This window comes from Haliotis cracherodii, unplaced genomic scaffold (genome assembly GCF_022045235.1).
Source record: "Haliotis cracherodii isolate W230 unplaced genomic scaffold, xgHalCrac1.p SCAF_14, whole genome shotgun sequence".
Classification (NCBI taxonomy): Eukaryota; Metazoa; Mollusca; class Gastropoda; order Lepetellida; family Haliotidae; genus Haliotis; species Haliotis cracherodii.
Window position 1 is genome coordinate 37,011,651 of NW_027266269.1, and position 25,480 is coordinate 37,037,130.

The 25,480-nt window shown below is 41.9% G+C and overlaps 1 protein-coding gene across 5 annotated transcripts in view; it reads left to right on the forward strand.

Moving 5' to 3' along the window:
• LOC139461224 (voltage-gated inwardly rectifying potassium channel KCNH7-like) overlaps positions 1-25,480 on the forward strand; it is a 279,271-nt gene that overhangs the window by 107,289 nt on the left and 146,502 nt on the right. Inside the window, exon 1 of one of the 5 annotated variants that reach the window (XM_071242849.1) lies at positions 22,661-22,737. The exons of the other annotated variants lie outside the window; for them this stretch is intronic. The gene's annotated coding sequence lies outside the window, so the exon portion shown is untranslated. Of the gene's footprint in view, positions 1-22,660; positions 22,738-25,480 lie in introns of those variants that run through there. 5 annotated transcript variants of the gene reach the window in all.

Consider the following 25,480-nt stretch of genomic DNA (forward strand, 5'->3'; position numbering starts at 1 on the left):
ACACAACACACACAACACACACAACACACACACAACACACACACAACACACACACAACACACACAACACACACACAACACACACAACACACACACAACACACGCAACACACACAACACACACAACACACACACAACACACACACAACACACACACACAACACACACAACACACACAACACACACACAACACACACAACACACACACAACACACACAACACACACACAACACACGCAACACACACAACACACACAACACACACACAACACACACACAACACACACACAACACACACAACACACACACAACACACACACAACACACACACAACACACACAACACACACAACACACACAACACACACACAACACACACACAACACACACACAACACACACAACACACACACAACACACACACAACACACGCAACACACACAACACACACAACACACACACAACACACACACAACACACACACAACACACACAACACACACACAACACACACACAACACACACACAACACACACACAACACACGCAACACACACAACACACACAACACACACACAACACACACAACACACACACAACACACACAACACACACACAACACACGCAACACACACACAACACACACAACACACACAACACACACAACACACACACAACACACACACAACACACACACAACACACACAACACACACACAACACACACACAACACACACACAACACACACAACACACACAACACACACACAACACACACACAACACACACACAACACACACAACACACACACAACACACACAACACACACAACACACACACAACACACACAACACACACAACACACACACAACACACACACAACACACACACAACACACACACAACACACACAACACACACAACACACACACAACACACACAACACACACACAACACACACAACACACACACAACACACACAACACACACACAACACACACACAACACACACACAACACACACACAACACACGCAACACACACAACACACACACAACACACACAACACACACACAACACACACAACACACACAACACACACACAACACACACAACACACACAACACACACACAACACACACACAACACACACACAACACACACACAACACACACAACACACACAACACACACACAACACACACAACACACACACAACACACACAACACACACACAACACACACAACACACACACAACACACACACAACACACACAACACACACACAACACACACAACACACACACAACACACACAACACACACACAACACACACACAACACACACACAACACACACACAACACACACAACACACACAACACACACACAACACACACACAACACACACACAACACACACAACACACACACAACACACACAACACACACAACACACACACAACACACACAACACACACAACACACACACAACACACACACAACACACACACAACACACACACAACACACACAACACACACACAACACACACAACACACACACAACACACACAACACACACACAACACACACAACACACACACAACACACACAACACACACACAACACACGCAACACACACACAACACACACAACACACACAACACACACAACACACACACAACACACACACAACACACACACAACACACACAACACACACACAACACACACAACACACACAACACACACAACACACACACAACACACACACAACACACACACAACACACACAACACACACACAACACACACACAACACACACACAACACACACAACACACACACAACACACACACAACACACGCAACACACGCACACACACAACACACGCACACACACAACGCGCAACACATGCACACACGTAAAACACACACACAACAAATGTGAACACAACAAATAAATACATTCGTTAACCATTAATTTCCAAAATATATTAAATAGAGATGAAAAACAAACCTTTGCATAATCACAAAAGAAAATTTAATGATACATAAAAGGTTTAACTTGACATTTAAAGTTTTGCCTCGCAAGGGAGTTGATAATTGATGAACACTATATATCGTGGTTATTAGATTGAAAGTGGGGCGGTCGGGGAATCTAGTGGGTAAAGCGTTCGCTCGTCACGCCGAAGACCCGGGTTCGATTCCCGACATGGGTACACTGTGAAGCCCTTTTCTGGTGTCCCCCGCCGTGATATTGCTGGAATATTGCTAAAAGCGGCGTAAAACCATACTGACTCACTCACTCACTAGAAAGTGCTAAAGTCCATTACGCATAAAGACTCCCCCAATCCTTAGGGTTTAACAGAAATGGCTGCTCCTTCGTCATCGTCCAAAGCCAAGATAAATTAAATGTTTTTATCGGGTCAAGTCCCAACATCTCGGCTAGTGATAATTCCCTCCCACAGTACCACGATGTGTAAACTTACATCGTCTACACGATTCACCATACTGTGTTACTTTTGTCAATTTCACAACTTTTGAAATCGTGATTGTTTGGGGGGGGTTTTCACGCTGCACTCAGCATTATTCCAACTGTATGAATTCTACTATTTCTGTTCAGTTAAATAATTGGTCTTTTAGATTTGACGTCATATGATGTAATGGTGAGTGAGTGAGTTGGGATGGGTTGGGATTAACGCTGCTTTTAACAATATTCCAGTTATATCACCGCGTGTCAGCTTGATGTGGGAGGAAAGCCCGAAGTGATGCAGGTCTCAGATGTTTACCACTTCGGTGAAACTCGGAAACGAGCACGGGTATAGTCTGACAACGGACACTCTCTAGACTGGAGCAGTCTCCATGTTATTATAATAACATATACATTATACATCACAAGACAAGGTGCGCGCTGGCGAGGTTTCTAGTTTTAGCAATACCATCCCCGTGCTGGCCTGCTTCACCGAAGTGGTAGACGTCTTAGTCCTGCATCACATACATGCTGGCTTTCCTCCTACATCAAGCTGACACTGCTCAAAGCGTCGGTAATCCCAGTTCACTCACTCACTCACTATTGAGTGACATGATTAAGAATGAAAACGTATCCTCTGTTTCTGTCCTATTCAAAGGAGGGGCTTACAAAAGCAGCGTTAATCCCAACTCACCCACTCATTCACTCACCATAATCAAACAGACAAAACAAACAAAATGGAGAAAAGTTACAAAACAGAGACTTTTTTCAGACACAACACTAGCTAGCCAAATAAATAAACAAACCGACCCAAACATAGCTAAAACTACCACACTAGCATACATACACAAAAATTGGCCAAATTGGTGTCACATTTACACGGACGGATCCTCAGATCCGACCTCCAAACACACGGGTTTCGGAGTCCATACCACACAACCAACTAAAACCACACAATCCTTCCGACTCCCAAATAACCAATCAATATTCACGGCCGAACTAATGGGCATGGCCTCAGCCCTCCACAATCAAGAATCCAAAAACAACCAAAAAATCCTAATACTTACTGACTCCCTAAGTGGACTACAAGCCCTCCAAAACAAAAATACCAAAAACCGACCTAAATTAATAAATCAAATACTTAAAAGCTCCAACGACCTAACAAAAGCAGGCAAACAAATAACCTTCTTGTGGATACCCGCCCACGTAGGAATATACGGTAATGAAAACGCCGATAAAGCAGCTAAACTATCCCTCAAAATCCCAGAAATAAGCTTAAACTTACCCATCTCAAAATCAGAAATTAAAAGTGTAAACAAACAAAAAATCACAAAAAAATGGCATAACCTATATCTAAACTCAAATAGCCAAATCAAAAGAGTGCTCAGCAAACCACTAACCAAACCAAAAATTCTCCATCCATCCAAAAAAATCGACAGAGTAATCACTAAACTCCAAACAGGACACACCAACCTAAATAACCACCTAAAAAATTTTAAAAAACACACTACAGGTAACTGCCCACACTGCAAACAACCAGAAACCCCAGAACACGCACTCATCCACTGCACACACTACCTAACACATCGAACCGCATTACAAACCACCCTCAATCTAAACAAGGCTCTCACTCTAGAAGCAATACTAAACCCACAAAATAAACTAGAAAACTTCAAGGCCTTAGGCGTATTCTTAATAAAAACGGAACTAATAAAACGCATCTAAAACCATAATAACCTACCAAATCAAAATCACAAAAACAAACAATCATCCACCATACCCAGCTCCCTTAGTTCTCCTCCCCAACCCCATCGGCATCTATTCCAAATCTCAAAATTCCCAAATTCTATATAAGCAACCCCTAAAGCCCCCTCTTGGGTTGCACAGACCACCCTCGCCCCTTTCGGAAACACATTAAATGGCCTGGCCGGGCCCGTGTGCGAAATACGCGTCAGTCGGAAAGCGCACGTTAAATCTCCAAAGTAAGTAAGTAAGTAAGATGCATTCTGAACACTCCAGAGGAGAAGGAAATGAATATGACATGGATATTTTTTTATTATTTTTTTACTTCACATTGGAACTAAAACCTGCTTCCACTGTAGTCAATCATGAGAATATAATATTTCTATTTCCCCTCGTGAGATGAACTTTATGCGGAAGCATGTATTTCATCCTCTCTCATTTTCAGTCACGACATGACGTGACGTACGGCACAATGTTTGGCAACAGTACCTGTATCTATATGACGCATGAACACGTACGTCTGATTAAAAAAACCCAGAAACGTGATGTATAATTGAACGATATCAATGTGCTTCCGAGAGTCCCAAATATGACCTGTGACCAGAAAAGACTGATGCGGTCAGTTTAAAAGACATTTAGTATTGATTTACGTCGAGGAGGACGCCATGACGTATCGGTCTTGACGTGATCCCGTCGCCGGTTATCCGAGTGTCTGTGTGATGGGTGAGCTGCCGGTTTTTCTTGTGATGGAACACATTCTGTAGTTCTATTGTGGTCCGGTCCGGTTCTCTCATCACTCTACCGCTTGACGCGGTGAGCACGACTTGTCCGTGATTTAACCGTTCACCGGAAATACGGCTTGTCCACAGTTGCAAGTTTGAACGACGGTCCAGGGATGTTGGAGGCCTGGGTTTTTGGGAGGATGTGCAGAGGATCTGAGAACACCTCGATAGGAGGTCGCCTCAAATTCTCGGTACGAGTGAGCCGAGATTTCAAACAGGCTTATTAGTGAGTGAGTGCGTATGATTTTACGCCGCTTTCAGCAATATTCCAGCAATATCACAGACACCAGAAATGGGCTTTACACATTGTACCCATGAGGGGAATCGAACCTGGGCGTTCAGCGTGACGAGCTAACGCTTTAACCACTAGGCTACCCGACCGCCCCCAAACAGGCTTATTATGTGTCTGTGTCTCGAAAAGAATATAATCGGGGAGATCCGAATTAAAAAAGATAAGGCCGCGCTGTTATATTGTAGTTGATAAATCCGGTCGTATCTGAGCACCATGGTACCTGAACTAAAACAGAGTCCTCTCATGGTTTTTGAGTTCTGCTCCGGAAACGAAACGTGACGGGCGGTCGGACAACACCAATTCCGACATCCCCCTTCCACTTCGTGGCGGGGATAATCATCAATACAGAATTATAACAATGACGAAGGGAAGCCGAATCGTTTTAGGAAGATGACATTTACGCATCCTTCACTTTGACTCACTGCCCAACACGTGTGTCCCTCCCATACACTCGCCTTCAGACCCCCCCACCCCCCCACCCCCACACATACACATAAACCAGGCATCAACACCCCTGTATCCCCCAACCAACAAATCATGCAGAAAGCCAACGTATCGGAGTTAAAATCTGGTTTTAAGGAGATTGCCTCAAAGCTTTGTATTGCCAGTGTTACGGCAACCATATGAATATAGTTGTCAATGAGGGAGGCTGCAAGTAGTAACATGGATGAGGATGTACTTAGGCCACGTGGGTTATTCACACCCGAATACGGCCCGTGAAGATCCGGGGTAGAATAGGTCTTGGACCCATGCTTGTCGTGAGAGGCGACTAACGAGAGGCTCGCTGACTTGGTTGATGCATGTCATCGATCCCAATTGCGTGGATCAATACTCATGATGTCAATCACTGGATTGTCGGGCCCAGACTCGATTATTTACAGATCGCCGTTATATAGCTGGAATATTGCTGAGTGCAGCGTAAAACAGGAACAAAAAAACAACAGAAAATAAAAAAAACGCACCCGAATACCTTACTGCTTGGAATTAAGAGTTATCCCCCTTGGTATGATCACGTCCAAAGCGCTGAAATCTTGGTAGTTGTCTACACTTACCTGAAGGATAATTGAACAGTATAAAAGAGGAGACGTGCTATGTTATGACAGAAACGAGCAAACATATGTTTCAACGTCGGCTGTGCAGAATTTCTGCATCTTGCATGGTTGATATTGAAGAAAGAAGTCTTGTTGACATTCACGCGTTACTGTTGGCCTGGGAATGCCAGGAGTGAAGGGTTGGAAAAATTGACATCCAGTGGTCTACATTTAGTAAGAATGTACTCTGAGCAGAGGTATGCATCTTAGGACTTTCTTTTTTATAAGTTGGTTTTCGGATTTTTTTAAATAAACATAATTAAGAATTTTTTTTGTTTTTTTAGGGAGGATTTAGACTACGGAAAGGTATTACCGTGTATCACCCCGATTATGTTTCTAGGTTTGTCAGCACCATACCCGTGCTCGTGTAAAGGTACCTGCATCACTTCGGACTTTCCTCCCGCATCAAACTGACACGCTGTGATATAACTGGAATATTGTCCACTCACTTGGCAATTAGGTTTACAACAGTTAATCTGAGTAGTCTTAACACATGTTGAAATATTTTATGTGAGGTGGTGAGGTGAAATGAGGTTTAACGGCGCGTTCAAGATTATTGCGCTTATATACGGTGTGTGTGTGTGTGTGTGTGGCCGCTTGTACTCGTACCGATTTTAAAGTGCTAGCACACTGAGATACCATGCGACAGTTTAACATGAATACCCCACTCAGACACAGTGTACTGACTCCGAGCCGACCAGTCCTTCTTTTAGCCCCTTAATGCCGAGCGCCAGACAGGGTAACAACAAGTACCATCTTTTAACGTCTTTTGGTATGACGCGGCCGGGGATCGAACCCCGGACCTTCCGCTCTCCGGGCGGACGCTCTACCACTAGACCACGGAGGCGGTCCTCTCTGGAAAGACGCTGTACCACTAGAAAGTGTTTTATGATAGCAGTTTAGAGATCTATAGTTGTAGAACAGTATCTGTTTGTCCGGCAATAGATGCTTGGGTACAAAGTGAGGGAAAACGCGTCATCAGTGTGCCACTCTTGAAACTTGAGTTATGTTTTTGCATAGTTTTAGTTCTGCTTTCTAATGATAACGTAATTTTGAAGAGTTAAAAACTTCTTGGAGGTTTTAAAATATATACACATGTATGTTACGTAAGACTGTAAACGTCCTATAAATTATGTTCACATGTGTGAAATGCCCCTTTATAGAAATATTATTTTTGCCAACATAAAAAGTATTTTCGCGCCTTGCAGTAAACTTTCACTGTAGCGCAATGTCAAGGACACCCGGTATATGTACGTTAGATTTTCACATTTCAATCACATAGATTGCCAGAACTCCGTCATTCTGGAATGTTTTTTCGTAATTAAATAAAAACGACAAAACCATTTCCTAACTAGAGGAAATCCATCAGAGTCCAATGTACAATTCCTATTATATCAAAACGATATGTTAATGAATCACTATTAAACAGTGATGATACCAGGTGTTCGCGAATAGGGGGTGTATCCTGCCCAACCTTTGACGCCTGTCACAAACACACGCAAAGGCACGTCAATTGTTCACCCGAAATCAATTGGGACATCATGTCTCTGTTAATCTACACGCCACATATTGACAGCATTCAATGTACCCCTGAACTACCTCTAAAAGCGACTTAGCGGGCGGGTATATGTATATGACCCCGACATGGTTGTATATATATTTCGTACACAGTTGATACAACACCAGGCGGCAGGATAAGAATCATACTTGAAGAGAGTCCGCAAAATCAAAACTTCTGACACACTACGTATTAACCCAAATACGAAAGGGTTGAACGGTGTCTGAGCTGTTAACTACATCTATTTTTAAATCACGTACTCGGATATGCTTTAATATAGTTTCCAGACAAAACATTTACTCAAGGACCCGTCATAAAACCCCTAAAATTATACTAAAATACGATGTATCAGTCCCACCAATCTTCAAAAGTACATGGCTTACGAATCGAATCCAAAACGTGTTCGAGGTAAGGGAGGTAACTCCAATTCCATCACATGCGTTGGTATAAGTACAATACCGTTATGTTGGAAGTTCTTTGCAATACATGATGGATATAATATTTTTTTCTGAACTGATTTCTTTATGAAAATGTTTCAGTGTATGTTTGATTTTGATTAAAGGTTTCCAGCGTTATGTAATCATGACGATCAACTACTTGACAACTCAAATCTGTCCACGGAATCTGTCTAACGGAATCGTAACGTCTGAGTTTGTTTAAGTCTATCTTCATTTCAAAATCGCTTAATATTCGTGTATTTTCTTATGGATATAAAACTGGTCTATATTAGATGGAGTTAAATATTTTCTGAGATGGTAATTTGATGCGCAAATATATTTATTACCAACACGTGGATCCGTGTATTTTGATGTGAGAGCGCGTGTTTAAGGTATCCCTTCAGCACCCCTGTCTGTTGTTAGTCTTTATGAAAAGCTGCCGCTGAAAAGAAAGTAGAACTTGAAAACCAATTTGACTAAAACAATTACTAACGTTGTCAAAACTTTACTAGGTTGAGTGAGTGAGTTATAATTTAAAATCTCATCGGCAATATTTCAGCCATATCATCTACAAGGCTGATAACAGTAGCAGAAACGCTGCAGACGGAATTCCAAAACGCAATTATAATACACGTATCAAATACATTCACCACTGAATAACTATTTTTTGTTTGTTTCACTTTTAGCCCCCATCTAACATGCGTGTATACTTTCTGTTGTACCTGAAATTACAGAGAAAGTCATTTATTGGAAACAAACATAGCATTAAAAAATAACATGACGTAGAACTAAATTGGAGCGTTCAAGAATGTAGAACGTTTATAGTTAAAAAAATAAGTTAAAGTTTGCCCCCATTAATATAAGAAAAGCACCAGGAAACACAATCAGTTGTACCTCGAAGTTACCCTTTTACGATTCACTTCACACAATTATTTAAAGTAAGTAATCACCGTTTCGTTTATTTTAACAATATACTCATTTTGTGCCGTACTTGCCCGATGCATTGACGGCCATTCATACTGTTGTGCATGTTAGGTATGTTTACATTGTAAGTGCGCCAATGCGCACGTGCAGTGACGTCACTTCAGGTGTGACGTCATTATGTTGTTGTAACCTGGGCAGCTGTGTGAGGCAGTGCCAGTTCCACATTAAACAGTGATTGAGCCAACTGCGATTTTGTTATGTACTGAAGATTTGATGTTCCTCCAATGTGCGGGTCGGACAAATAACATAATACATACACAACAGTGGCGACGAGGATAAAACTTTCTATACGTGAATACAGTCAGTGCTTTTCCATAATGGCAGGCGTCATTGGAGATGTTGGACAGTTCGATGAAAGTTTAGAAGATTGGATGTCATATTCTGAAAGAGTGAGTTTATATTTCGATGCTAATGACATTCCAAATGAACGAAGAGTTTCCGGGTTTCTTTCCATGATTGGTGCAAAAACTTACAATGTTCTCAAATCGTTGGTTTCTCCTGATTTGCCTCGTACACGTACTTTGGAACAATTATTCACTGTTTTACGTGATCATTTTATGCCTAGACCAAGTGTTATTGCTGAAAGATACAGATTTCACAAGAGAATGCAGACCGAAAACGAAACTGTTTCACAATATGTTGTTGTTTTGAAAGGACTGGCTAGATTTTGTGACTTCGGCGCTACACTGAATGAACGTTTAAGAGATCAACTAGTTCTTGGACTGAAAAGTGTAAATGTTCAAAGGAAATTACTTGCAGAATTAGAATTGACACTAGAACGTGCAGTTTCAATTGCAAATTCAATGGAATTAGCTGCGAAAGATTCAGAAGAATTGTGCCGCAACGGATTACCGAAGGAACAATCACAGTCAGAGGTGTTTTCTTTCAACAACAGAAGATCTAATGCAAGGTATGAACGTTATTGCTATAGATGTGGAAAGCCTTCGCATTTAGCTGATACTTGTAATTTCAAAGATACAGTTTGCTCATTCTGTCAAAAGAAAGGCCATATTCAGGAGGTATGCAAAGCGAAGAAATGGAGTCAAAGGTCAGGTCAAAGTTCAACATCCGGGTTTCGTCAAACAGGAAGTGCTAGCTCCAGCAATGTAAACAGAAACGGTAGGCGTCAAACTTTTCGTGTAAATGCTATCAATGAAGAACTTTGTTCAACCCATGAATATGAAGATGACATTCTAGATGATTTAGGTGACTGTCTAAATCATTTGCTCGCTATTCACGGTGCTGCAGATGTCATATGGGTGACAGTGAATGTAAATGGACGTGATCTTAAGATGGAGTTAGATACTGGCTCAAGAAGTTCTATCATTACTGAAGGCGTTTACAGACAGAACTTTTCAGAATGCAGCTTACAAGAATCGCCAATCCCAATGAAAACATACACAGGTGAGCTTGTCACAAATCTTGGTATCATACATGTTGACGTTCGTGACGGTGAAAGAGTCAACCAGTTACCACTACATGTCGTGCAGGGAAAAGGTCCTCCGTTACTGGGAAGGGCGTGGTTACCATACGTAAATATTGACTGGAAATCATTAGGAAATAATGTCAACACGTGTCACAAAATGTCAAATGAAGATCAACTCAGTGAAATGTTTGTGAAATACTGTGATGTATTTTCTGATGGACTGGGTACAATTAATGGAATCAAAGCCCATTTAGAAGTGAAAGATGGCATGTCTCCTAAATACATGAAAGCTAGGCCTGTTCCTTATGCACTTCATGATAGAGTGAGTGAAGAAATTTCAAGAATGGAGAAAAATGGCGTGATTATCAAAGTAGAACATTCTGAGTGGGCTACACCAATAGTTCCAGTGGTCAAACCTGACAAATCTGTCAGAATTTGTGGCGATTTCAAATCTACTGTAAACCCAGCTTTAAATGTGAACCAGTATCCACAAAACAAGATTGAAGACATGTTCGCTCAACTTGCCGGAGGTCAGAAATTCTCAAAGATTGATCTTGCTCATGCTTATCAACAAATGGAGGTGGATGAAGACTCACAGAAACTACTCACCATCAATACTCCAAAAGGACTCTACAGGTACACAAGACTTGCTTTCGGCATTGCTTCAGCTCCTGCAATTTTTCAAGCTACAATGGACCAAATTCTTCAAGGTTTGCAGAAAGTATTATGTCATCAAGATGATATTCTAGTGACCGGTTCAAATGATGAAGAACACTTACAGAACTTAGATGCAGTTTTGTCAAGATTACAACAATTTGGCTTGAGAGTAAAACAAAGTAAGTGTAAATTCTTTGTAGACTCAGTCAAGTATCTCGGTCATGTTATTGACAAAGAAGGACTTCATACTTCAGAAGATAAGGTGAAAGCTATCATCAGTGCTCCAAGACCTGAAAATGTGACACAACTACGTTCCTTTCTTGGTGGAGTCAACTACTATGGCAGATTCATCCAGAACCTTTCTACAATCGTTCACCCGTTAAACGAACTGTTGCAGAAAGACAAGAAATGGCTATGGTCAATTGAATGTGAGAAATCTTTCAAAATGTCTAAAGCAAAAATTGCAAGTTCCGATGTGTTGTGTCATTATGATCCATTGTTGCCAATAACATTGGCATGTGATGCATCCTCCTATGGCGTGGGTGCTGTGTTGTCTCATGTGATGAGTGATGGTACTGAACGACCGATTGCATTTGCTTCAAGAACACTGAACAAGGCTGAAAAGGGATATTCACAAATTGACAGAGAAGCCCTAGCGATTATATTTGGTGTGAAAAGATTTCATCAGTATGTGTATGGTAGGCATTTCACTCTCGTGACAGATCATCGACCTCTCACTGCCCTGTTTGGTGAGGGACGGTCAGTACCATCATTAGTTGCTGCTCGTCTACAGAGATGGGCATTGATTCTCAGTGCATATGATTACAAAATTCTGTACAAATCTTCCTCTGCCAATGCAAATGCTGATGTGTTGTCTCGTTTACCTCTACCTGATACTACGAAATGTGTGAGTGATGATGTAGAATTGTTCTATGCAAGTCAGTTTGAACATCTGCCTATTACAGCAGGTGATGTGAGAAATGAGACAAGGCGAGATCCTGTTCTTTCACAAGTGTACATGGCAGTGATGAATGGTTGGGATAAAGATCACAGTGAGAACAAAATAATGAAACCATTTCACTCAAGAAGATATGAGCTTTCCATTCAATTAGGATGCATTGTATGGGGAATGAGAGTAGTGATTCCTTCTAAACTCAGAAACGGTGTTCTAAATGAGTTACATGGTGGTCATTTTGGAATGGTGAAAATGAAATCAGTTGCTAGAAGTTATGTGTGGTGGCCTGGAGTAGATGCTGATATTGAAAGTACTGCAAGAATGTGTATTACATGCCAGAATGTTCAAAATGATCCAACAAAAGCTCCTGTTCATCATTGGTCATGGCCATCAAAACCATGGTGTCGCATTCATTTGGACTTTGCTGGTCCTTTCATGGGTCACATGTACCTGATTGTTGTAGATTCTCATTCCAAATGGTTAGAGGTGATTGTTATGAATTCAACTACTGCTGATGCGACAGTGAAAGTGATGAGAGGTTTGTTCGCGAAATATGGATTACCACTGCAAGTTGTTACAGATAATGGTCCACAATTTGTGTCAAATGAGTTTGAAACATTCTTGAGAAGTAATGGTGTAAAACACATTTTATCTGCTCCATATCATCCTGCTACTAACGGACTGGCTGAGAGAGCTGTTCAATCCTTCAAACAAGCTATGAAATCAACTAGAGGGGATGATGCAACATTACAGAAGAAGATTGATAGGTTTCTGCTAGCCTATCGTTCTAGTCCCCATTGCACAACTCAAGAAACTCCAGCAAAACTTTTTCTTGGAAGAGAACTAAGATGTAGACTTGACTTAATCAAGCCTAATCATGCTGATGTTGTTGCTACAAAACAGTCTTCTTCATTGTGTCAACCTGGCGACACAAGACAGCTAAATGACAATGATAAGGTGTGGGTGCGTGAGTACAACAAAGAAGACAAATGGACGGCTGGCAAGGTGATGACAAAATGTGGTGAAAGACATTATGATGTTGACATTGGCAATAGAACTGTCAAGCGTCATATTGATCAATTGAGGTGTAGAGATGCAACTAGTAACCATGGTAACGAGAACATGATTGTTCAAAGTGACTGTAGTGCAGGGACTGTAGAAAGTATCAGGGTCAACAAAGGCGACCCTATCGTAATACCTAGTGCATCACAGCAATGTGATGAACGCCAATGTGAAGACAGTGAGGTGACAATTGCAAATGTACCGGCAAAACAAACCGTGAGACGTTCAGAAAGAGTGAGAAAACCTCCCGATAGACTAACCCTGTGAGAACACAATGTAGAATAAAGTATTCAGCAATGTGTAGCAGATATTATATATATATATATATATATATATATGAGTTTATCATTTATGGTTGAAAGTTGTAACATTGTTAAATTATAACTTTAGAAAATAGCTCATAGTACTGTGTTCTGAATATTGTAAATGTATTGGTTAGAGAAGTAGAAAGTAATTTCTTTTAAGGGGGAGAAATGTTGTGCATGTTAGGTATGTTTACATTGTAAGTGCGCCAATGCGCACGTGCAGTGACGTCACTTCAGGTGTGACGTCATTATGTTGTTGTAACCTGGGCAGCTGTGTGAGGCAGTGCCAGTTCCACATTAAACAGTGATTGAGCCAACTGCGATTTTGTTATGTACTGAAGATTTGATGTTCCTCCAATGTGCGGGTCGGACAAATAACATAATACATACACAACACATACCTACACTGCTCAACTATCGGATGTGTCCCTAGGCCACATGATACTGTGCCAGATCCACCTTTCAAAAGCTTGTCCTAATGTACTATAACTACACTTTATCTGGGGACGGATAAGCAGCTATAGCCGTTACAGCGCTATCGGAAGATCTGAGCCGTTCTGTGTAAGGTGCTGAAACACGACGCATATTTTAGTTCAAATGAAGCGTGATGCCTGAAGTTTAACAAAGTACGCGATTTACTCACAACATAATGTATGAGTTGTGTAATAAACATCAAACGTGAAAACCTAGTGCTCAAGGCAATATCCATCAGAAAGTAAGACGCTTGTCAAGGGAATTGCACAAACACGCATGCGGTGCCGACTTTAGTCGGAAATGATTGAAGCGTTGGCAATAATCAATGTTTGACGAGCGGGGGTTTGCTGTAAAGGGATGCAACTCTTGTAAGACTGTTTGATTGTAGTACGGATAAATGAACTATCACCGCACGCGACTATTACTTGGCCGAACCTATTTTGGGGTGGTTATTATTGTTTGTTTGTTGTGTAACGCCGCAGTCAACACTATTCCAGCTATATGACGGGGGTCTGTAAATAATCGAGTCTGGACCAGACAATCCAGTGATTGACATCATGAGCATCAGTCCACGCAATTTGGATACGATGACTTGCATCAACCAAGGCAGCCATTCTTACCTACCAAATGTATGCAGATTATGTAGGTTTTGATAGCAATACTAATGAAAACGGGCTTTGAAAACTTTCTGAAATCGTTTGTATTTTCCCCCGAACATTTTCCCCCGAACATCTGAACTACGTTCATGATTACATTTCATCACAGTTTCAGGTGGTGATAACTCACAGATGTATTAGAACAATGTGACACGAAAGTATGAACTCTCTTGTATCATTGTTTCACGTATGGATGGACAACACTTTGTCTTTATAGTGTTCGTTTGGTGTTCTTTTGGCATTCATAGGATGTTCATTGTGTTATAAGGATGCTCTTAGGGTGTTCACTGTGTTATAAGGATGCTCTTAGGCTTTTCACTGTGTTATAAGGATGCTCTTATGGTGTTCACTGTGTTATAAGGATGCTCTTATGGTGTTCACTGTGTTATAAGGATGCTCTTATGGTGTTCACTGTGTTATGAGGGTGTTCTTAGAGTGTTCACTGTGTTATGAGGGTGTTCTTAGGGTGTTCACTGTGTTATAAGGATTCTCTTCTGGTGTTCACTGTGTTATGGGGTTTTCTTAGGGTGTTCACTGTGTTATGAGGGTGTTCTCAAGGTGTTCAATGTGTTATGAGGGTGTTCACTGTGCTATGAGGGTGTTTTAGGGTGTTCACGGTGTTATGGGGGTGTTCACTGTGTTATGAGGGTGTTCTTAGGGTGATCACTGTGTTATAAGGATGCTCTTAGGCTGTTCACTGTGTTACAAGGATGCTCTTAGGCTGTTCACTGTGTCATAAGGATGCTCTTATGGTGTTCACTGTGTTATGAGGGTGTTCTTAGGGTGATCACTGTGTTATAAGGATGCTCTTAGGCTGTTCACTGTGTTATAAGGATGCTCTTAGGCTGTTCACTGTGTTATAAGGATGCTCTTATGGTGTTCACGGTGTTATGAGGGTGTTCACTGGGTTATGGGGGTGTTCTTAGGGTGATCACTGTTTTATGAGGGTGTTCACTGTGTTATGAGGGGGTTCATATGGTGTTCACGGTGTTATGAGGGTGTTTACTGTGCTATGAGGGTGTTCACTGTGTTATGAGGGTGTTCTTAGGGTGTTCACTGTGTTGTGAGGGGGTTCATATGGTGTTCACAGTGTTATGAAGGTGTTCACTGTGTTATGAGGAGGGTGTTCTTAGGGTGCTCACTGTGTTATGGGGGTGTTCACTATGTTATGGGGTGTTCACTGTGTTATGAGGGTGTTCGTAGGGTGTTCACTGTGGTATGAGGGTGTTCCTAGGGTGTTCACTGTGTTATGAGGGTGTTCGTAGGGTGTTCACTGTGTTATGAGGGTGTTCTTATGGTGTTCACTGTGTTATGAGGGTGTTCTTAGGGTGTTCACTGTGTTATGAGGGTGTTCACTGTGTTATGAGGGTGTTCGTAGGGTGTTCACTGTGTTATGAGGGTGTTCTTATGGTGTTCACTGTGTTATGAAGGTGTTCTTAGGGTGTTCACTGTATTATGAGGGTGTTCTTATGGTGTTCACTGTGTTATGAGGGTGTTCTTAGTGCGTTCACTGTGGTATGAGGGTTTTCTTAGGGTGTTCACTGTGTTATGAGTGTGTTCTTAAGGTGTTCACTGTGTTATGAGGGTGTTATGAGGGTGTTCACGGCGTTATGAGGGTGTTCTTAGGGTGTTCACGGCGTTATGAGGGTGTTCTTAGGGTGTTCACTGTGTGATGAGGGTGTTCTTAGGGTGTTCACTGTGTTATGAGGGTGTTCTTAGGGTGTTTACTGTGTTATGAGGGTGTTCTTAGGGTGTTCACGGTGTTATAAAGGAGTTCTTAGGGTGTTCACTATGTTATGAGGGTGTTCTTAGGTGTTCACGGTGTTATGAAGGTGTTCTTAGGGTGTCCACCGTGTTATGAGGGTGTTCTTAGGGTGATCACTGTGTTATGAGGGTGTTCTTAGGGTGTTCACGGTGTTATGAGGGTGTTCACTGAGTTATGGGGTGTTCTTAGGGTGATCACTGTGCTATGAGGGTGTTCACTGGGTTATGGGGTGTTCTTAGGGTGTCCACTGTGTTATGAGGGTGTTCTTAGGGTGTTCACTGTGCTATGAGGGTGTTCACTGGGATACACGGTGTTATGAGGGTGTTCTTAGTTTGTTCACTGTGTTATGAGGGTGTTCGCTGGGTTATGGGGATGTTCTTAGGCTGTTCGCTGTGTTACGAGGATGTTCTTAGGCTGTTCACTGTGTTATGAAGGTGTTCGTAGGGTGTTCATTGTGTCACAAGGATGTTTGTAGGGTGTTCACTGTGTCACAAGGATGTTCGTAGGGTGTTCAGCACTGCTACGAGGAAATTCTAAGGCTGTTCACTGTGTTAGGATGTTCGGAGGGTGTTCTCTGTGTTATAAGGATTCTCTCAGGGTGTTCACTGTGTTACGATAATGTACGTAGGGTGTTCACTGTGTTACGATGATGTTCGTAGGGCGTTCACTGTGTTACGAGAATGTTCGTATGGTGTTCACTGTGTCACGAGGATGTTCTTAGGCTGTTCACTGTGTTAGGATGTTCGTAGGGTGTTCACTGTGTTATAAGGATGCTCTTAGGGTGTTCATTGTGTTACGAGGATATTCGTAGGGTGTTCACTGTGTTATGAGGATGTTCGTAGGGTGTTCACTGTGTTACGAGGATATTCGTAGGGTGTTCACTGTGTTACGAGGATATTCGTAGGGTGTTCACTGTGTTACGAGGATATTCGTAGGGTGTTCACTGTGTTATGAAGGTGTTCGTAGGGTGTTCACTGTGTTAAGAAGGTGTTCGTTGGCTGTTCACTGTGTTACGAGGATGTTCAGGGGGTGTTCACTGTGTTATGAAGGTGTTCATAGGGTTTCATTTGGAGTAAGGTTTGAAGTTTAACAGAATAGCAAAACATAATGTGTTTTGCAACCACATTGACCTGGCAAAAACAGAATTTTAATTTGTTACGTTCGAATTGAAATTGTTAACCTTGCTGTGAAGTTTTCGAAACGAAAACCGTCATCATCTTGTCTCACACATGAAACTAACATTTCAGGTTAATGTTTGTTTGGGGGAAAAAAGTCTTTTTCTCTGTCGTTTGAATAATCAGAAAATGTTAGAGAGGAGTTATTTTTTTAAATTACTGAATCATTGTCAGCCTGTTCATGTATTGTGAATTTACAAAACGCAATTTAACCTTTTCTTTTTCTCAGCAATCAAATTGAATTCGATTTCAACTCATGTTTGAACATCACGCACAATTTGCCCCAAGTCGGTCCTATCGAATTACGCAGCCCGCGGAGCTGGGGTTCCCGGGGCATCCTGATGAAATTTAAACCCTCAAATCTCCAAGGTCCGGGATGGAAATTGAGAAAAATAGGAAGAAAACGCAAAAGTTAGGAAAAACTCTTATGCCTTAATCTCCACGCTATAGATAACGCCAAGCATTCATTCAAAAAGTTTCTCGACAAATAGAAAGTGACATTTTCGATTGATTTAGGTTCACGGTATCGTATTAAAAGGGAAAGTGTTTTCGCTTGATAAGGGGCAAGGGTAACATTGGAGTCTCTGGTTTTTCGAATGAAAAATGAGTTTCCTTATCTGTTGCTTGAATACTTTGACCCAGGTGTCAAAGGATTATATATTCAAGAAATCAACCAAAAAACTCTGAATTTGCATTTAAAGCACGCATGCGGGTTTTCTGTGGCTACAGTTCTGATCCAAACAGTCATGTGAATAAATGTCCCCCCCCCCCCCCCCCCCCCTCTATACGACGTAATACTGTAGACATATGGAGTGGATACGGCTGCAATTGTTTGGGGGCTCTTGTATCCCCAAGATAAAACATTTTTACGGGAAAACATTTAAATGGCAAGGTGGAATTTCATATTAGTCTTCAGTTGAACCTTCAGGTCATCTGCTTTCCGGTGCAGAGGAGTCATTTCTGGTAGCGACAGACCTGCTTTCCATGCGTTTTGACACCACATGCAAATCAATTGGACTTTATTTATATTTGGAAAAAGAGTATTCTCATTCAACCAGTGACATGCTACATGTTTGGTAAGTGTCTCTATATGTGTGTGGACATCATTTCGCCATTATGCCGTTATACCCCGAGGCACAAGGTTTGAGGGACGGGGTAGACTAATAGTTAAAGCGTTCGCTCGTCCCACTTCTTAAAGGCCCAGGTTCGATTCCCAATGTGTGAAGCCTATCCTGCTGCACTCTGCTGTGACTTTGCTGGACTCTTGCCCAAGGCGGCGTAAACTCCAACTCAGATGATGTTTATGAAGCCATCTCCCTCGAGGGGAGAGTCAACTAAAATAGATCGGTGGGGTGGGTGGGGGTGCGGGGTGCGGTGGGGTGGGGTTGGGGGGGGGGGGGGGGGGGGGTCAGGTGACCTGGTTCATTGTGTGCCATCATACCCCAACAGACGTTGTTTATGATATGAACCACTGGATTAATTGGGTCTGGTCCTGACTCGAATATTTTCAGGACATCTTCATGTATCTGGCATATTGCTGACGGTGGCGTTGCACTGAAAAGAAACGAAAACATCATTCTGTATCAAATATTCAAATGATCAGTGAAGGATAATATTAGCAACGCTGAAACCCACGAATATAGGAGACTATAGTGCCGTATCTGTTGATGACGACACCCGTGAAGATCTGGGTTAGATTAGATCAACTTGGTTGATTCATGTCATCTTATCCCAATTGCGTGGATCGATGCTCATGGTGGCAATCACTGGATTGTTTGGTCCAGACTCGTATAGTTGGGATATTGTTCATGTAGCATTTAAAATAACAAAGAAACGAACACGTGGTGTGATGATGACGACGATTATGAAAATATTGTTGATGATAACGGTATCATGAATAAAAAGGTTCAAAGCTCTGTTACCCCGGCCATGAGTCATAATTTCCATGAACTATTATATCAACAGTTTGTTGTGTCCGTGGTATGGTTTTATAAACACGAGCTTTAGTTTCCCACTCTCATCCTCAGACAACCCTCAGTCATCTGGATTCAATTTGCAGCCAGGTCACCAGTTGAATATCATGTCAATTGTTTCTAACCGACTTACTGGGCCATGCTGTGTTTGGAAATGCCCCTTTCTAGCCACACAATGACAGCATTACGGGGTTCATCCCATAACTGCTCCATTCCCATATTGTTGCTTCAATTCACCAGCTCTTTCCCTGTCTGCAGCAGCATGGGCGGACAGCATCTAATTCGATTACCTCATCCCCACCAATGCCACATTGAATTGTTCACCATTAATAAAATAATACAGACACTCTTGCGGAAACGAAACATGACATAATATAGCAGAAACATCCTTCCACGCTGGACCATACAACTATAAACAAATTTCAGAATTGCAATGAGACGAAGCTAACGTAATTTCTCGTTTTCAAACGCGATTAACGTACTTTCTCGTCTCGTTCTGAGATGGACGTGGACTCGATCGAGCCAGCGGGATTCGGTTTCTAATGTGCTTACGTAACTCGGACTATGAAGTTGGATGTAATTAGGTTTTATTGGGTTATTTGAAAACAATTTGCGCTCTTTAGAGACATGGAAGCGGGGGTTTGGCGTCGCCGTGGTTGTATTATTGATGCCGGTTGAGTATGAGAGACGGGACAACTCAATTTGTGGTCATTCCTTCACGCGTGGATGGTTACTGGCCATATCACTTTTATCTTATGATTTGTGTATGTTGTGTATACAAACCAAACCATCTGGCAGTGCAGCTACTGGCTAAACAGGCGCCCGATGTCACAAGAGATTTAGGTCTGGTTGTCAGAAAAGGATTTTGGATTTTTGTGTGTTTTGTTAAGCAATTATAGCACTGCTGGCAACTAATCTGGCGTAAGTGTTGTTGTGTTTTGTGATTTGAGGTCGAAACTAGGAAAACAAATCTAACTTGTCAGGCAAAAGATAGTATACATCAATGGTTGATGAAATAAGAAATGGTTTGTTTGTTTGTTGTTTAACGCCGCACTCAGCAATATTCCAGCTATATGACGGCGGTCTGTAAAATAATCTTGTCTGGACCAGACAATCCAGTGATTGACCTCATGAGCATCAATCCACGCAATTGGGATTGATGACATGTATCAACCAAGTCAGCGAGCCTGACCACCCGATCCCGTTAGTCGCCTTTTACGACAAGCATAGTCGCCTGAGAAATGGTAAATAGATGGTGATGTATTTGATATGGGTATTAAAGTTCTGTTTTGGACGAAAAGTGTGCAATGCTTCGGGGTCTGGTTTCAGCCTGATAACTATTCAAATCCAATGTTCAGTTATTAGCTTCCCCGGCGGTTCACTTTGTGAGGAATCGTCTCTCTCAGGGCTATCGGACTAGTCCCGTGATTAAAGCTTCAGATCGACACACCAGAAGCTCAAGTTCGATGACCACGTGGTTACAATGTGTAAAACCTATGCCGCGTAATACCGCGGCCATGTTGATAAATGCGGCGTAAAAAAACAGCTCACTCTGCTTCCTGACCTTCAGCTAAATGCGTCACGTGGTTAATGAAGTGATGCCGATCTTTTTCGGATAAAACGCCCTTTGGGTGCAGACTACGCTTGGGTTGAGCATCGATGGTTTGCACGTGCAGTAGCACACTCGTCACCATTCGCCTCTCTCCGTCACCTGGAACCGCACGAGAGATCCCGAATGTCGCCAGCGCTTTAAGAATGAAAATAACGGTTGATCTTGATACAGTCGATAGTTCTGCGTTTCTGTACACGGGTTGAAAAAAGTGAAGATTCATCCAAAGTCTGTTTACCGTTACCAATGCCTATTTCTGTACAATTCAACGGTAAATGACAACGTCCGGCTTTCCCAACACGTACTCCAATCTGAAGATCCGCTAACGCTGGAGCAACGTTCAAGAACTTGTTCAACATTTGGGGGGAAAAAATCCATTTTCAAATACCAATCAGTAAAACAAGCAGACATGCCCGATATGCAAAACAGATTCAAGATTCACATATTGAATGAAAAGTGAGTGAGTGAGTATGGTTTTACGCCGCTTTTAGCAATATTCCAGCAATATCACGGCTGGGCTTCACACATTGAATGAATAATGAACTCCGATTCTACCGTTGAATCAGCGTGTCTGTCAATACTTGCTCAACTACCCCACTGCGGGGCGCGCGCAGAGAGAGTTAAACTATCATGTAATTGGGCCTGGTGCAAGCACTGTATGAAATCATATCGACATAGCCGATATCAGTTGTCCTGGTCCGGGGATCTCCATCCTCATCCTGTCCAATCTTTGTCCTCTTGTCTCGTGTCTCGTGCATATTGAAAGGGATATTGATCACGTGGCTTGAGGTCGATCATGTGACATTCCGGCCGGCGATGTAGGTTCATTTACCAGTTTGGAGAACGATTTGCACCAAAGTTGGAACTTTAATTGGAACCGTTGTCAATCAGCAATGCTGAAGTGTCGTCTCTTGGTTTACAGTGACGAGGCTAAATTCAATAAGGTTCTCTGTGTCACGACTCGCTGTTACCGTGCCATACAGCTTTCAGATCTTGTGTTGTCAAATTTTTAGATATTCTATTTTTTTATTATCTGACGATTCAATAATTCATAAATATGACGGACTGTAAATCGTTTCGATAGAAAGGGCCCGTCAAGTCGCTTAATACCTTTCAAATTTTCACAGCCTTCAAAAACATTTTTTTTTGTTTTAAAAAAAAATAAAAGAGGAATGTATTTCAAATATAAACACACATCAGAGAGAAGTAAAAGAGGAATCGGAAATCCTGCAGTTGACACTAAAACCTGGATCGAAACCTAGACACGAAAAAGGAATACCCTCGGCTCGACATCGCTACGGCGAGCAACTACAAGTATCTCAAGCCATCCTAAATTGTAAGTATTGTCGTTGGCGACTTCAGGGGACTACTTCTCACATTATTGTCTCCTAATCAATTCTTGTGGTTTGTCCCCGGGGCAGATTTATTAACGTACTTATTGTAAAGCCTCATTTTTAAAGACGCGCTGAGAGACAGAACATCGAACTGTAATCTACTCGGTTCCATGAAGCTAAGCAAGTTCTCCTTCCAAGAATAAGGTCCTGCCCACTGTTATTCTACAGACTATAAAATAACGACACTGATTTATAAGTAAGCTTATTATTGTTTATTATTGAATAAATACAACTATAATTACGAACAATGTCAAATGTTTTTTTTTATACAATTTAAACCCGAAATGTGACATTTGACATTAAGTTCATTAACTGTATTCTAAGTTGACGTCTTTGTAGATGACCTTATTATCTGTAGAATTATTTTGGGAAGGGCTGTATAGTTGCACACTGCTAAGTTACTGGTCATGATATTATTATGTAGCTACCTTATATTTATAGAAATATTTTGGGTGGGGCTCTGGCGATACACAAGGGCGGTCGGGTAGCCTAGTAGTGTGAAGCCCATTTCTGGTGTCCCCCGCCGTGATATTGCTGGAATATTGCTAAAAGCGGCGTAAAATCATACTCACTCACTCATTCTGGCGATACACAATAAAAAGTAGAACCTTGTAAAACGCTTCTATCGAACTGGTTTGGATCAGCGAGGTATCACAGTTACTGGAGATACTAGTGTATGCGTAATGAGGTCGTGTGGAGTAACGTTATGTTTTGGGTGCTTCCAAATTGGATATAATTTAAGTTTGAACTATAACTAATTTCTATCTGTTTGTTATATATGTTCCGTCCTACATAATCTAGCAAAGAAGAAATGTTTCTCAACTGCCGGGGAAAAGAATTGATTGATTGATTGAGTGAGTTTGATTTTACGCCGCTTTTAGCAATATTCCAGCAATATCACGGCGGGGGACACCAGAAATGGGCTTCACACGTTGTACCCATGTCGGGAATCGAACCCGGGTCTTCGGCGTGACGAGCGAACGCTTTAACCACTAGGCTACCCGACCGCCTCCGGGGAAAAGAAAGAATATACCAATCTTTGATGTGGCCAAAACAAAACAAAGAAATAATGTTTTTTCGATTATGGTGTATTTCATACGGGTATCATAGTTGTGTTTTGGACCTAAAGTTTGCAGTGTTCAGCGACTGTTTTCAGTTTAGTTTAATGATGTTTCACTTCGTACAGTAGCTTATGTTATCAGAATTCAAATAGGGTGAGTTGAGGTGAGGTGAGGTGAGGTGAGGTGAGGTGGGGTGAGGTGAGGTGAGGTGAAATGGGAATTAACGTCGCGTCCAAGATTATTGCACATATGTGTGTGTTGCTGCGTGTACTAGTCCGGACTGACGCCGATTATATAGTGCTAGCCCACAGAGGTACCATGCCACTGTTCAACACGAATGCCCCACTCAGACACAGTATACTGACTCTGTCAGTCAACAGATGGAAGGGTACAAAACCTGAGGCACCGAGAACAATGGGGAGTCGGACAAATTGGTACTTGGGATGCAAGTGTAACAATTCGAGACAAGCGATGTCGGCATATTTTCCATGGTTTTCCTGAATCTTGTCAGTCACATTAGTGTGAAAAGGGACAGAAAATTCAAGGATATAAATGATTTCATTGATTTATCAAAATGACAATGTCATTATCATCATTATCATTATTCAGAGAATGTTACGGCCGAGGCGCCCAACATTCCCGTTGGCAACCCCCACTTTAATTAAAGTGTCCGTCCTTGATTTGGACGCTCTGTGGATTGTCTGAAACTCATTTTGTCAGGAAGAACTAGTCCTATCTGTTTATAATGCACTATTAATTTGATAGCATAAGTCCATGAGATAAATTCGGACCACATGATGTTAGGCACGTGTCAGTGCAGATCGATTCCTGGAGGTTTTATTTGGAAATATTCTTAATTTTCTGACACGAGTTTCAAACTGTCGCAGAGATTTAAGCTAACGTGGTTTGAGAAAAAGGTTGAAGATCTGGATTTCTTGCAATCAATGCGACATTTGATACTGTTGATATTTAACTCAGTTGGAGTTATCTCCCCTTGGACAGTGTCCCAACTATGTAATTAGTGTCAGCCTTATTAAGGTCGAGCTCATGAATACTACCGATAGACGAGTCTGATTTGAAGTGACAGATCAGGCACGGTCATGGCGATAATACCCCGTAACTAGTTTTCTGCAAAGAACCTGTCAGAGTGGTAAAATCCTAGAATCTCCAACTAGCCGTAATCACGGGCTGGGGCTGTGCGAACGCTCTCAAGCATATACGAGATTGAAGGCGACTCGCGGATCGGAAATCGTCTCCCCCAAACCGGAAGCGGAAGTGACGCCATAGGAATAAGCTGAAGAGGTCTGCTGGAGACTGCATTAGTGTATTGCTTTGAAGGGGAATGGTGTTCCACCGTTTTCACCTTCATCTGATAGTGGATGGCGAATCAAGATGTATTAGAAAGATGATCCGAATCTATGCAGTAGTTGACGCTGTCTGTGCGTCGCCAAAGCTAAAATGTCAAGAAGCGACTCGCGAATAGTTAAGTGTAAATTATTATGGGTGGTCAATTTACTAAAGGTCGTGGAGAGTCTATTTTCCACTACATATGTCATGGGAGACAATACGAGTTTGACTGACACAGGGAAGTGAAAGACCACATTTTAAATTCGTTTATCTGCAG